This window comes from Prionailurus bengalensis, chromosome F2 (assembly GCF_016509475.1).
Source record: "Prionailurus bengalensis isolate Pbe53 chromosome F2, Fcat_Pben_1.1_paternal_pri, whole genome shotgun sequence".
NCBI classification, from domain to species: Eukaryota; Metazoa; Chordata; class Mammalia; order Carnivora; family Felidae; genus Prionailurus; species Prionailurus bengalensis.
In genome coordinates this window covers 30,560,505-30,574,904 of record NC_057353.1, presented here as the reverse complement: position 1 = coordinate 30,574,904, position 14,400 = coordinate 30,560,505, and the positions used below count along the sequence as shown (strand labels likewise).

General features: G+C 36.7%; 1 long non-coding RNA gene and 1 pseudogene across 1 annotated transcript in view; one reads left to right on the top strand and one right to left on the bottom strand.

Moving 5' to 3' along the window:
• Positions 1–14,400, bottom strand: part of LOC122495545 — an 81,138-nt gene that overhangs the window by 24,222 nt on the left and 42,516 nt on the right. The gene's annotated exons all lie outside the window — the stretch shown is intronic.
• Positions 10,065–10,483, top strand: LOC122495544 (annotated as a pseudogene).

Below are 14,400 nucleotides of genomic sequence, written 5' to 3'. Positions count from 1 at the left end.
TATTTGTTTATATTGTAAAATAATAACCACGAGAAATCTAGTTAACATCCATTACCACACATTGTTACAGATTTTTTTCTCCTAATGAGAACTTTTAAGATCTTGCAGTTTTTTTATGATTATTTTTTTATTTTTGAGAGAGAGAGAGAGAGAGAGACAGAGTATGAGCAGGGGAGGAGCAGAGAGAGAGGGAGACACAGAATCCGAAGCAGGCTCCAGGCTCTGAGCTGTCAGCACAGAGCCCGACACGGGGCTCAAACCCATGAACCATGAGATCATGACTTGAGCTGAAGTCAGACACTTAACTGACTGAGCCACCCAGGTGCCCCAATATCTTGCAGCTTTTAAATATATAATATAGCATAAACATTTTTTTCTTTATCCTAACAGATAACTTTAGCTACCTAGATTTACAATTGTATTCTCCCAGTATTCTGAACATATTATATTCTGGCTTCTTTTAATGCTACCGATCTAACTCCTGTTCTTTTATAAATAATGTATTTTTCTTCATCTTTCAGACCTTCTCCTTCCTTTCAACTTCTCCTGCCTCCAATGTGTCCTATATCAGAGGATGTCTGTCATTCATCAATACTGAAATTATCAGACATTATCTTTTGAACAGGCAATTTTACTTTCTGTCTTCAGGTGAAGAAAGTTTACAAATTGCATGTTGAATTTCTCAAATGGATAGGTGTCTTAGGTTTTCAATATCTTTATCTCTATATTTCTCTTCCTGAGTAATATATTTGAGTGTATAATACCACAAATAACCATCTATCAATACACACAATTTCAAAGAAAATATCTTTTAATTTCTCAACAACTATTTGATATTTTTCAAAGTTGTCTAACTTTTGGTCATGGTATTTTCCTCAATTTCTATTTTAATAAATTATTTTCTTATGATTTTTGTCATTTAAAAATTATTTCATAGTCACTTTCCAATATTTCTATTATGTGACAAGATAGGGGACAGTGCTACTCTCGATGTACTGACTCTTATTCATATTGCATTGTTTCTTTGTGTCTTTTCATATAATTTTGGAATGAACTAATCCTCACTGGGGCTTTACCTTTTGGGCTCTTTAATAGCTTTGTTGAAAACACAAACTATTGGGTTTTTTTTCCCATGGGCATTATGGGACTTACAACACTTTTATGTCAATTCCTTATCTGAATGTTCCCAGATTATACAGGTAGGATCAATTTAAATCCCAAACCCATATTTATGAATTATCACAGGAAGACAATTCAACCTACAGAACACTCCAAAATGGCAATCTTTCAAGTCATCTCTTTTTCCAGGGGATGGATTTTTTTCTAGTCCACCACTTCCCTACGCGTAGCTAGTTGAGAGTTCTGGCATTATTAGGTAAACTAAACTGAGTCTCAGTTACAACTCTCTTCTGTGCTTTTTGGGTGTTAAGACTCCATCTCCTAGTTACTCAGACTGGCTAGTTCCCTCAGAATGGCAAGCAGTGTCAAGGCTCAGCATCAGCTTATACCTTTTCTTCTCAAGGCATTTTCTTTTTCTTTTTGATCCTTAAGGCCTTTTTTCCTAGTAAAGTCAGCCATGAGTTTCATTTAAATGTTAGTGTATTGCACTTTATTTTATTTTGTGTGTATTACATATTATGTTTTATGTATCATTCTTTCTTCCTGTTAAGGTCTCTATAGGTAGTCTAGTTTGCCATATTGCTGGAACTAGAAATTTCTTCTTAATCCAAACTTTATATATTATCAGATTTACTGCACATTTACTTTTTAAAAGAATTTTTATTTATTTTTATTTATTTTCGAGAGGGAGAGAGAGCACAGTGGGGAGAAGGGCAGAGGAAAAGGGAGGGGGAGAGGGAGAGGGAGAGGGAGGGAGGGAGAGAGAGAGAGAGAGAGAGAGAGAGAGAGTGTGTCTTATGCAGGCTCCATGCTCAGCATAGAGGCTGATGCAGAGCTCGATCCCACAACCCAGGAACCATTACCTGAGTCGAAATCAAGAAGTCAGATGCTCAATCAACTAAGCCAGCCAGGCGCCCCATTGCATACTTACTTTTTATTAAAAAATTATTTGTTATTTTAAACAAAGCCAAGATATCATAGCTAACATTTATAGCTTATCCTTTGTTATAAGCAATAAGGAATACCTCATGCTAAATTTAAGAAAAAAAAGTTGAACCTTTGTTTTTACAGTATACTTAAAAATTTTATCAGTATCATTCCAGGTCCAAAGTGACCAGGTAGCATGTTCTAAATATCCACATAGCACTGCCTAGCTCCTGTCACTTTCTCACCAAGAAAATACCAACCAAAAGAAGGCAGTCTAGTTATGAGCACTGTTTTACCCATTATCAAGGTACTCTATTGTGATTCCAAACAGATTTATATAGCCAAGGGCAAAGTATGTGTGAAAAAACAAATGCAGTTTAATACATATAAATGTGAACAAGATGCACACATGAGGAAACAAAATCTCCAATAATTTTCATTCTGAAGATTTCCTTTGACTACTTTGTTTACTTTGTTACTACTTTGGTTACTTTGACTACAGTAATAACCAAATGCCACCTTGTCAAAATAGCTTCATATGAATCCCAAAGATTTATTCAGTGTTGACTGACTATAAACTCTTTTCTGATCACTGACGATACAAAGATGAATAACATTTCAGTGCCTAGGCACAATGTTCATAGTCCATAGTCATGATGTTCAAAGAGCAGATGTGTAGCCAGAAAAATACATTACATTGTGAAACACACAGTATTGGAGGACTAACTAGCTTTGACAAGCGTTGGGCATTAATCAAAAGTGGGATATGAAAGATAGGCTGGTTTTGGGGAGGGAGATAGATAAGAGATTTTATAAAGGAAATGACACTATGCTGAGTCTTTAAGAACAATCATACATTTGCATGATTGGGAAGGGCACTTCAGATAGAAGCAATAGCATATGAAGAGTTCTTTGAAACTAGGAACTATGAATCTGGAATTCTGTTTGTACTTTGTTCTTGATAATAGTGATGAATTTTAATTTCCCAGAATGCCTACTCTGTTGACAGTAATAGATGGTCTTGGGTATTACGGAAAGAGATTAGAGAATTTCTGTTAATGTTTATGAATGTATAAAATGAATAGTTGATATCCATACTTTCACAAAGTTTTTATTCAAATCAGGGATAAAAACGTAACTATGGGGACACCTGGGTGGCTCAGTTGGTTAAGCATCTGACTTCAGCTCAGGTCATGATCTCACGGCTCGTGAGTTCGAGCCCCTGCATTAGGCTCTGTGCTGACAGCTCAGAGTCTGGAGCCTTTCAGATTCTGTCTCTCCCTTCTCTCTGCTCCTCCCCTGCTAGCAATCTGTCTCTCTCTCTCTCAAAAATAAATAAGCATTAAAAAAATTTTTTTTAATTTTTTTTTCAACGTTTATTTATTTTTGGGACAGAGAGAGATAGAGCATGAACGGGGGAGGGGCAGAGAGAGAGGGAGACACAGAATCGGAAACAGGCTCCAGGCTCTGAGCCATCAGCCCAGAGCCTGACGCGGGGCTCGAACTCACGGACCGCGAGATCGTGACCTGGCTGAAGTCGGACGCTTAACCGACTGCGCCACCCAGGCGCCCCTAAAAAAATTTTTTAAGAAAAAAATTAACTATGAAGAATACAAATTATATAGCAACAGCTCCAGTGTCAGATAGAACCCCATTATGCTAAAGTATAGAGGTATTAGAGATACATTTGGGTGATATATAATAGAATAAATACTTAATAAAGTATAAAAACCTTAGGAATATTTATGAACAAGAGATGAATAGGAAATATTCAAATAACTGAAAAAGAAAAGAAAGCGAGAAACTGAACAATGGGAATTGAAACTATAGACAAAACAATTAGCACTGCAGAGCAGAATCATATAAAGATATTAAGATAGGAAAGATTTATTTGTTATATTATAAAGTATTTTCCTATCACAAAAAACAGTTCTTAAAATTGTTCAGACCAACTGAGTTGGAACGAAGAGTGATGAGTACAGAATAAAGGTAAAGGAAATGATACAAAGGTCAAACCAGAACAAGCCATGAATTGGGCTTTTTTTTTTTTTAATTTTTTTAAATTTATTTTTGGGACAGAGAGAGACAGAGCATGAACGGGGGAGGGGCAGAGAGAGAGGAAGACACAGAATCGGAACCAGGCTCCAGGCTCTGAGCCATCAGCCAGAGCCCGACGGGGCTCAAACCCACGGACCGTGAGATCGTGACCTGGCTGAAGTCGGACGCTTAACTGACTGCGCCACCCAGGCGCCCCTAATTGGGCTTTTTTAATAGGAATGCACCAAATATGCAAATTATATCTCTGTGTAAGCTGTGGAGATAAATCTTAATTTTACCAGTTAAAAAATGTTCATCAAAATTATTAAAATTGAATCTTCCATAATAAATAATGAATCAAAAAGGTGAAATGGATCAATAGAGTAAGATCACAATGGACTCTTATTAACCAGGGATTCTTTCTGTAGAAAATGAGACTAGAAGTAGATTTGGTATAATTACATGACATGGATTGATGGACAGAAGTAGGGAGAAAGAAATATGTGAGTATGTGAAAAACAAAATCCTGAACTAGATCATTGTGCAGAGAGCAGGACCCTGTAAGTAATAAATGTCAGTACATTCACTTGACTCCATTAAAACTGGAATGCTAGAAAGGAGTTTAAATAGAGGGGGAGAAAGTTTCATTAGGTTCTTTAATGCTAACCTAAGTGAGAAATAGTATGAAAAACAAAGACCAATGTAGATTTTAAAACTTCAAGCAAAAGGGTGGAACTGAAAGGGGAGTAATAGGCGAGGAAGAAAGATGTGACCAAAAAAGAATATATGACAACTATTTTAAGTTCCACAATAAAGAATATGCTTTTCAAAGACACCCGTTGCACACAGAAATGAGTAAATACATACTGCGTGAAAGTACACCATGATAGCTTGAGTCAAATATGCATTTCATGACATTTTCAAAATAGAATACCTCACGACTAAGCCAAGTTTTAAAAACTCGAAGATTGTGTGATATTAAAAATTAATTAGAAAAGTATTAATGTGCTTTCTTTTTTAAATTTCTGTGTATTTGACTTTGACTTTGTTGTCCTAAGGCATCCTCTATCTATAAGGAGAACAGAATTTCTTACAGGAGAAATGAAAAGAGAAAGAAAATATTAATATTTAATTTCTGGGAAGCAGATAGGTACTCAGTGAAACTGTAATTGTCTTGCACATTAGTTTATTGTATTGATACTTTTCCTCCCCAAATATCCTGGTAGCCATTTTGCCTTCTTTCACATATGAAAGCCCAAGTCTGGCTAGTGTTACTAGATCTCCTTTGCAAGAGTTATTATCTCTTCCACCTAGGACCTATAAGGCAGAAGCCTTGCAGCTCGATAGCTGAAGGAGGACAATATAAAGAAGAGACTGTGCTTCTTCTAGCCTGAGAGTTGGTAAGAAGAATAGAGACAAGGAGAACAAGAGAGTGATAGGTGTCCCTAATTTCCTCTCCCGAGACTTTGGCTCCAAGAGGTCCCTACCAACCAGTAGACAAGGAAGATAGCCATTTACCAAAAGATGCCACTTGGGTCCCAGATTGGCAGTTCCCTCTGATGTCATAGTCATTTAAGCCACGTCCACTGGCCTATGTACCTATGTGCTATCATAAGAGGGGAAGAGAAGGCAAGCAGACAGCTTGACCACAGCATGAAGGGACAGATTATAATATTGCATTGGAAAAGTTAAAATAGATTGAGCATTTACTTAAATTTCCTCCCAGGAAGAAATCCAAATTAGCTTAAATACACAATAAACTAGATTTTTCTCTGCACATTTGAATATAGTATGAACTAAATGTTATGACCCAGCTTTAAATGTAGTAAAAACTACAAGATCACCATGCCCAAGATGTTCGACTTCAGCAAATCATCTGAGAATATCATTTGTCAGATCAATAACTAGGATCAGCTTATAGCAAGACAAATTATGGTATTAAAATATTAATGATTATTATTATGACTATATTTACATTCCACTTTTCTTCTGAGAACTCCAAGACATTCACACACTTAGCTCATTATTGCCTTCCTATTAAGTAGAAAAAACCTCCAAACTCATTTAGTCAGGAAAATAATTTACTTATACTACCAGTTAGTAGCTTAGTAATAGGAAACAACAGTTTTTCTGATCTGCTAGCAGTGTCTGATACTTTTATCAGTTCATGTTTTTCATTGTATTCTTTTTTGTAAATAATTTGCAAATGGGAGGGTTCAATTAAATAAAGTATAAAATACTTAGTTTGAGCAGTATTTCTATTGCTACACACTAAAAGAAACTCACAACTGATCTTTTTAAAATGTTCATGCGGATGGGATTTATTTCTAAGTCTTACAGGAATGTCAGATTGAAAGTAGCAGCTAAGTTCATTTATATGCCTAATTGTATATAAGAATCTTTGTCAAAGTGTGGTCCAGGGCTTAAGCTTATTTCATCCGCAAGGTCCTTCTGGCCACTCTAAAATTGATACTTCATTGTAAATACGGTTTGTATAAATGGTAATGACTATTCCAGTTTAACCCTAATTTACTTTTAATAGGAAAAAATAAATCAAACATCATCTATTCAGTTTTTCAACTAAATTGTGACAGCCTTTTCCACTCATTTCTTTGAAAGGTCTCTGTGTTCATACAGTGTAATTAATGGGGGCACAAGTGGGAGAGTGTTCAGTGGAGAGCCTTTTGTGCCCTTGATGTGGCTTATGGATTGGAATAATGAAGGACAGGTATCCAGGCCAATTCTTAATTTCCTTTTTATTTCAACATTTTATTTGAATGGTGGTAGGAACTATTACTATAATTTACTAAGTCTTTTCTTTCAGATAGTTATTTTGAAGGTAATTATTAGAAGAGATAAGATATACATCTGTACAGAGAAATTTTCTAATTGCATACAGGGGCTTCTTTAGAATGTTTTATACATATATTTGAACTTTTTATGATCAGTAAATTCACCAATTAAAAAAGCACATACACACAAAAATCAGTCCTAGTCCCAGCCCAATCATTCTGCTGGACACATGCAGAGAGGAAAAGTCCAGTAAGTACTAACTCAGGCAAGGGGTTCATTGTGAGCCTTGCGGAACTTGACCCGCTGACTCATGCTGTGGGGTGCATTCAAGTCTCATAACAGCTTTTCGGTCCATCAGAATCAGCGCTCAATAACTAAAACCTTATTTTACTTTTCTTCTGAGTTCTTGGTTACCCAGCATCAGCAGGGCTATTAATGCTTTCATAGGGATAAAAGATAGTTTAGGAGCGAGAGATGTCCTCCTAAAATAGTTTAAGCAAAGAGTGAAATGGAGTTTGGTGCAAGAATCCAGAATTGTTTTAACCTTCAGAAATAGCAGAAGGCTTCACCAATTTGTGTTCTAAGAGAAAGAAAACTTTAAACATGAAGCTGTATCACACGCCATATAATCTCAGATACAGGGCAAGATAGCTGGTCTATGGTTTTCCTTTACTATCACTTGGAGTCTTACAATCTCTCTACCATACTGTAGGCTATGTAAGGGCAAAGACTTCCTTATTCACCTTTAAATCCTGAACCCCAGGCTTAATGCTGGCACCTTGTCACTCTGTGAATGTTTTATGAATTAATAATTATGTATTTTGAGCCCATAGCAAAGCAAAGAATTGTCTCCTCAGGGAGCACTCCTAACTACTTCTGGTTTAAGTACTCCGGACAACTGCTCAATTTGAATCGATTGTTGCTCAAATGAACTCTTAAAATTCTTAATATGCTTCAGTTTATCTTTTAACAGTTCAGGGGTCAGAAGCAGGAACCAAAGGAGACACCCCAATGGCCCCCAGGAGCAGTGAGCAACCTTGTGTAGATACCTCTTATGCCCGTGAGCTTGCTGCTTTCTCACCATCTCTGGAGGTCATGAGTAAATCCTTCTCAGATCCTGGATCCTACCTCTGTGGCTTTTGCATTTTGAGCTTTCAGACTTTATTTAAGCATTTCTCTTTCTGGACGCAGTCAGATTGGGTCCAGATGAGACTGTTTCTGACTTAGAAACCACACTGCATCCAGTGTGAGGCATCAGGTGAATAAAATTTTGAGGCTGAATAAGTAAGGTTAACCTTACCAAAGATAATCCTGAACTACAGTGGCCATAGAACAGAACTTTTAACCATTGTAGATAAGTTTATCCATTTACAAGGTGCCCTAGAGAAAAGGAGGTTTCTCGGGCGCCTGGGTGGCCCAGTCGGTTGAGCATCCGACTTCGGCTCAGGTCATGATCTCACAGCTCGTGAGTTCGAGCCCCACACTGGGCTCTGTGCTGACAGCTCAGAGCCTGGAGCCTGCTTCTGCTTCTGTGTCTCACTCTCTCTCTACCCCTAACCCACTCACATTCTGTCTCTGTCTCTCTCAAAAATAAATAAACATTAAAAAAATTTTTAAAAAAAAGAGAAGAGGTTTCAGCGAGGCATTCAATATAAAAAGTAAAAGGAAACTTATTTTTCCTCCTCTAAAGGTTTTGGTACCAGGATGAGACCTAATGGGACACCCAACTGTCTTCTAAGCCTGTAGACGGCATCCTGGGAAAATTGGCAGAAGCCAGCAAAGGCTAAGAATTCTTGCCAAAGTCCTCTTTCCCAGATCTTTGATGCCAGGATGACAAAGGAAGGTAAAATGTCACATTGTCCTTTCCGTTTCAAATTCAGATTGTCAGGAAAAAACACTGGTTGGGATCCTTTCCCTTCCAGGAGTAGCTATTGCCTTCTTGCTTGTCACACTTTGTGTCCTGATAATTTGGTTTGGCAACCATTAATTTGGGTGCCCCAATATATGACCAGACAGAAATATGGGCAGCACCCCATTTGTGGCGAGACATGGCTGGGCAGAAATGTGGGTTGCCCTTCAAATCCCGTCATAACTGTTTTTAATATCTTATATCCTTCAGGCATATAAACTACCATGAATTCTTCCAGATTCTATAGACCGTGATAAAGAGTAATTAACTTGAGGGGCGCCTGGGTGGCTCAATCAGTTAAGCCACTGACTCTTGATTTCAGCTCAGGTCATGATCTCACAGTCTGTGATCCTCTCTCCCTCTCTCTCTGTCCTTTTCCTGCTCATGCATGCTCTCTCTCTCAAGTTAGATAAACATTTTTTAAAAGACTAATTAACTTGAAATTCAAGAAAATTTAAATATAAAGATGTATAAAATCAAATATGTAATCCAATTGTTTTTTATCGCTTGCAAAATTGCATCCTATTTTTACATACTCAGCTGTACATATACGTGTATTCATTTTTGAATGATCACATATGTCATATATATATCTATATCTGTCTCCAGCATAACACTGATATATTCCAGGGGAAAAAAAAAACATTTTCTCCAATACAGTCTTTTCTAAATAAAATCTTCAATCTTTCTCAGAGTTGCCTTTTATTAATAAAAATGTAAAGTTCTTGACATATTGATTTCTATGAATCATAATATTTTTATTTTATTATATTTTAATAAAGATATACTTGACATATAATATTATATTAGTTTCATGTATAAAAAATAATGATTCAATATTTGTATATATTGCAAAATGATCACCACAAGTGTATTTAAAATCCATTACCATACACAGTACAAAATTTTTTTTCTTGTGATGAAAACTTTTAAGACCTATTCTCTTAACAACTTTCAAATATACAATACAGTACTATTAACTACAGTCACTATGTTGCACATTACATCCTTATGACTTATTTATTTTATAATTAGAAACTTGTACCTTTTGACTGTTTTTACCCATTTCACCCACTCCCACCTCCCTGTATTATTATTATTTAGTGATAAAAATCCAGGTATTAATTTATCTTCCCTTACTTTTCTCACATAAGAAATTACTGTGATTCACTCGTTTTATTTATATATGTTCTCAATCATATTTATGTTAGGATCATTATGAAAATATTTAAATTATGACAACTTACTGATAAGCTATTAATGGTGGATAAATCATCGAAACTAGAAAGAAAAATATAAGTACTGAAAGTCAGTACAAGCAGTGTGAAGAAGAAGAGGCAAGAATGACTCCCGGACCTACCAAAGCCCATGCACCAGGGCATCCTGCGTCCAGCACCTATGGCCTGCCACTGTCGCCACCATGCCCAAGAGAAAGGCTGAAGGGAATGCTAAAGGAGATAAAGCCAAGGTGAAGGATGAGCCACAGAGAAGATCTGCAAGTTTATCTGCTAAACCTGCTCCTCCAAAGCCAGAGCCTAAGCCCCTGCAAAGAAGGGAGACAAGGAACCCAAAGGGTGAAAGGGGAAAGCTGATGCTGGCAAGGATGCAAATGACCCTGCAGAAAATGGAGATGCCAAAACAGACCAGGCACAGAAAGCTGAAGGTGCTGGAGATGCCAAGTGAAGTGTGTGCACTTCTGGTGACTGTACAGTTTGAAATACTATTTTTTATCAACTTTTATAAAAATGCAGAATCTTCTTTTAATTATTTTTAAACTACAGTATTAGCACACAGAACACTCCCTTGATGTTTTGAGGGAAGGGTCTATGTAACCAATAGAATATCTCTGAAACTGGATTGATATAGGGGGAACACCTTTCCCTGCTAGTTTTCAGAAAATTCCTCTTGGTTCCCAGGAAGAGGGATTCCTTGATGTTAGCAGACATTAACCATCTTGGCACAAATGTCTTGTGGTGAGGAAAAACTAAAATTCATTTTTTGTGTCTTTTCTTCCCTCTCTGCTTCAACATAGACTTGACCTCTTTAAACCCAGAGACCTGTTGGAACCTGACCCCCTCCCCCCAGTGGTTCTCAGTATGTCAGGCATTCTGGACTTTACAGTGTCGCCCTGGAGATGGTATCTCTCAAAAAAGAGTTCCTTTTTTAGCTTGTGGATCTTCAGATTAATAATTCTGCCATTTTCATTTCATTTCCTAAAAGTCAAGGTCAACTTGTGAAAAGTTATTAAGCAACATGCTAAATGTGAAATGTCAACCCTCCCTCTTAACTTTCCCTGCTCAGAGCATCAAATGAAGACTTCATTGGGTTTTATAGTGGCTTTCTGATTTTGGTAGTCTATTTAAGAAAGCAGTTTGAAAGTTGTATACTGTTAAGATTGTCTCCCCATGTCCTGCCTGAAACACCATGATTGTTTATGAAAAGTAGCTTTTATAAAGCTGGATACAGTTTGTCTGTATCCAATAAATAAAATAATAAAAGTCAATATACAATACAGGGAAAGAACTATAACAGTACATGCAAATTTTCTTTTCATTTATTTTTCCCTGATAAACCTCATGTTAACAGAGTAATTGTTGTTTATTCAGCTAAGTGTTCTCCCTGCACTAAAAATATGCATTTACACAGAGAGGAATATAGAAGAAATTTCCCTTCTCATTTGCCATTGTCTCCTTCTGTGGCACTCCCCAGATCCTCTCCTATAAAGAATTCATTCTATAACTCTAGTCCTTGCAATTCATTGCTTTGAAAGTTAAATAACGCACAGAGGGACTCTACATTTTCAAAAAATACAAGTCCTACACACTCAGCAAAACTACGTAACATCTTGCAGAACCTGTTTCTTTAGTATTTTTGTGATTACTGATAGTATTTTCTGATATATTCATTGAATATTCTTGTTATACATTAAGTTTTCTATTTTATCATGTATATCTGTATACATGAATAGATTTATAGCATTTACAGTAGAAACTAGAAATTTAGCCCAACATACTTTATCACATGTTATTTAACTGATACATTGGGTCATATTATTTACATCAGAATAAATATCTCAATATATATTCTGTTTAAGAAATCTCTTTTAATTTTTGGTATACACACACACATACACACACCAAACACACCCAGATAGAGGGATTTTTTATGTTATATTTATTTTATGCATTTACATAAATACATGCAGTTTTAACTGCATGCCATCCTATTCCTGCTTGCATATGTGCTTGCAGTTAGCCGAATTTTAAGTCCATTTGGGATCATTTGAAAGCATTAGCTCTGACCAGAAGTAAGCAGAATAAGCAAAACAGGCAAAATTAAAACACATTTGCTGACTTTTTTCTATCCTCTAAAGTCACCAAAGTAAAGTTCTCCAAGCTTAGACACTTATCCTTATTTTTTAAATAGTTTTGTGGGTATGCTTCTTCTTCTAAACTAAAGACTGTTATAATTTTACATTCACCTCATATCCAGGTCATTTGGGAATGGAACATGAAGATAGTAAAGAAAAGAATTTCCTTTTCTTGAAGAACTGCATTGGACACTCTCTATATAATGTCTCATTTCACCATTATAAAGTCTGTTGATTCTGAAATTGTTTTTGAAAGATGCAATTAATATTGCATTTGGACTAAGTGATATATTGGGGAAGGAAATAAGACTATGAAGGAGACAAGAAGTATGCCATCAAGAACTTGAAAGAACCTCAAACCTTTTATGATATAATGTAGTCCTTATTCCCTTTGCCAATTTATTTTATACTCTAGTGAAATTACTTTCTGATTTGAATCTTTTCTTTTTCCTTCCTATCTTCCATACACATAATAAAGACATCTTTCAAGTCTCTAGGTCTGACTATGTCATTGCTTTCTTAAAATCTTTTAATGGTCCTTTCCAGCATATGGACAAGATAAAATGTGTCAACATGACCCTCTATTATATGTGGCACTTGCCAATCTGCACTTTTTCTTCATTCATTTATTCAATAAGTAAGTGGCTTAAATGTCTAAACTGAGAGAAAAATATAGCATAGTGATTTAGAACACAGGCTCAGGAAGCAGACCGCCTAGAAGATCAGACTCTGCATGACAGCTGTTTGAAATTGGCCAAGCTACCAAAACCTTCTAAGTCTTGGTTTCTTCCTTATAAAATGAAATAGGAATAGACCCTACAATATAGTGCTATAGGGAACTAAATTAGATAATCAACACAATGTATGTAGAATAATGCCTAGGGGTACCTGGGTGGTTCAGTTGGTTAAGCATCTGACTCTTGATTTCAGCTCAGGTCATGATCTCACAGTCACGAGATTGAGCCTTGCATGGTATCACTCTCCACACTGGGCATGGAGCCTGCTTGAGATTCATTCTCTCTCTCTCTCTCTCTCTCTCTCTGTCTCTCTCTCTCCCCGTCTGCCTCTCTCCCCTACTTGCACTCACTGTCTCTTTGTCTCTCTCACCCTCCCTCCCTCCATCTCTCTATCTCTCTCCCACACACACACATGCACACACACACACACACACAGAATAATGCCTAGGACTTTGTGAGGACACAATACAATAAAGGCAGACTAGCATAGTGGTAATGATCCTGTATCTAATGGATAACTGTATATAACAGATTGAAGACAGGCAAAAATGGATAGCAAGAGGAGAGATGAGTTAGGTGCCTATTGTGCTATCATCTGACTGTAGATGATGTTAGTCTGGAGTAGAGTGGTAGAGCTGAAATGGAACAAAATGAACATATTCAAGAAAAATTTGAACTTAGTATGTGTAAGATTTAGTGATATATTAGTTTTGTGGAATTAGAGATGTCAAGGATTATTTCCATTTGTGTGTGTGTGTGTGTGTGTGTGTGTGTGTGTAATAGGATGAAGGAAGACTAGGTTTGAAGTAGGACAAGGGCCAGGAAGCAGAATGGAAGATCCTGGAGTTGGTTTTGTATAGGTTGAATTTGATATGTCTTTGAGTGAGCAGAGGATAAATGTCAAGTAGGCAACTGAATATACTGGAAAGTATAACTGAGGATGTCTTTGCACAATCTTCAGCTGGATACTAGGCTCACATCTTTAAGGTCCAGCCTGATGAAATCTCCAAAAGCTGTGTGTAAGCAGGCTAGTCAGTCAACAAACTTCTTTTCATTACTCCTAGTTCACAGCTTTCCTTGAGGTTAAATGTGGCCATATAACTAAATTGTGGTCAACAGACCATGTCTTACTTCTTGGCCTGGCCCATAAAAAATGGACCTCAAGTCTTCCTCATCCCTAGCTGCCTGTCTGATGCCCAGGATCCAGCAATGGATGCAGCCCTTTGGAGATGCCACAACCATAGGATGGAGGCCTTTGAAACCCCAAATGAAAGGGGCTCTACCATGTACACCAAATATATAGAAATGAATGAGCAAGAAAAAGTCTACTCTATTAAACCTCTGATATTTTAGAACTGTTTAGTAATTAGCCTAACCTGAAATATTCCTAATTCTGCATGAAATATTAAATGTCCCTCTATGTTCACAAAGCCTCATGACATATTTGAATCATTATACTTTTCATATGAAGTACCATATTGGCTTATAAGCCTGTGTCTCAAAAACAG